Here is a 1,928-nt window from a genome sequence, read left to right on the forward strand (position 1 = left end):
CTCTCTCTCTCTCTCTCTCTCTCTCTCTCTCTCTCTCTCTCTCACACACACAATTGCGTGCTGGCCCAGGAAAGGTCGCGGGGTTACGCCACCCGGGTCAGCACTTGGCCGTCCGTCTTCCTTCGCCGCAGCAGCACATCCTCGCGCGGCCTGAACTTCCAGATCGCCGTCATCAGCGAGTCGTTATCCGCGGTTACGTCAGCCTGGCGCCGGGGCGGTCGGCTCTGGCTAGATGCCAAGATGGATGGATGGATGACTGACTGGCCCCGCGCCGCGCGCGCTGCTCCAGCCGGAACTGCTTGTCCTGGCGAGTCTTCGCGACTCTACACGCGCGTCTCGCGGAGGCCGCCACTTTGCCAAAACTAGTGCGCTGTGGAAAAAAAAGGGTAAAATTATAATGGTCAGGCCGGCTTTGCGAAGTGCTTTTGCGAACCCCGACATCACGATCCCCCTGCTCTGCTCTTAATTCCTCTCGAGACTCATCGGAGCTGGATTCCTCTCTAAGCGCCCCCCCCCCCTACAAAACGCACGCTTTACTGTGCATTTTCTCCCCGCCACCCTCCCCTTTCCTTCCCCTCTCACTTGATGCGGTTTTTCTACCCAATCAGGCTCTCCACTCCACAACCGGTGATTAAGCTTCCTGTTTTCTCCGCCACGCCCGGCCGGAGGGCGCTGGCTATGCCACCGCTCCTCTATGGTCGGGGTGCAAAGTTACACGCTCCCGGTAGCAGCGCGGCGGCACAGGTATGCCATGCTACTTATGGAGGTAACCCCCCTCCCCTACCCTCCCTGTCACTCCTTTGGTGGTTCGTTCGAACGTCCCGCGTAGAGTAATGACGAAGTGAACCGTACGAGTAATTGGCTCCGAGCTATTAGCCTCGACACCGAGGGGGTTTTCACTCGAGATTTCCGTGCACACAGTATTTCGTAATACGTGTATTTCGTCGGTATTTCTCAGAAAAAGTTCACCGTTTTGGAGCATATTTAGGCGTATTTCGGTGTATTTCACGTGAAATACCCGTGAAATACCTCATTTGGTGTACACGGTATTTCAGAAGTGAAAACCCCCTCGCTCGACACCTCAGTGTATGCTGCTCCCGCAGTGCCCCGCGAGGCGGCTCTGAGCGCGACCTGTGTGTCCGTGCGACTGAGAGTCACACGCGTTTGTCCTGCTGCTCCTACAAGGACGAGTACAGTAAGTAGTGTGTGTTTCTCACGCCATTGCGAAGCGAACGTCGCCGTAGCAGAGTTTTCGCCCACGCGAAACGCTAAGGCTAAAAGCATAGCAGCCGGAAAAAAATGAAAGGGAAAAAAATATGGGTTGGCCAAGGATTTGGCTTTGACCCGTTTCGCACACGGCTGTCTTTTGCACGATGATGACTTTGTTTCCTATTTCAACACAACAGTAGCTATTTCGTTAAATGAGTACTTTTCTTGCATGTCAGTGCAACAATCGAAGAGATCCATAAACTTGATTCCAATCGGCGTTGGAAACCTCGCGCGTATTTGGTCCATATCCGGTCTCGCTCGAGCCGGTCTGGCATTGACCCACTGATTTACAAGTCGGCTGGTGCTTGCTGCTTGCATGGCGTTCCGGTGAGCTAAAAGCCAGTCCTCTCTCCTACTCTCCCTCTCTCCCCATCTCTCTGCTTTGGCCGTACTTGCATATATCCCTCGTTGCACTTACCGCTTTTATGCAATCCTCCGCTCTCCCGTAGGCGGCCTGCAGCTGCATCATTCCGACCTCATCATCCTCATCAACATATCCAAGCTGCACCGCACCACCTGCCTAGACGGACAGGGCGGCCGGATTGAGGGATTTTGAAACAACAGAAACCTCCCGGGGTGGAGGAAGTCGACTTTGCATTTATCTGCAATAAAATGTTCTCCGACGCGAGAAACTCATATGCGGCCCCCGACCCGCCCCC

This window comes from Frankliniella occidentalis, unplaced genomic scaffold, assembly GCF_000697945.3.
Source record: "Frankliniella occidentalis isolate FOCC.00 unplaced genomic scaffold, Focc_3.1 Scaffold141, whole genome shotgun sequence".
NCBI classification, from domain to species: domain Eukaryota; kingdom Metazoa; phylum Arthropoda; class Insecta; order Thysanoptera; family Thripidae; genus Frankliniella; species Frankliniella occidentalis.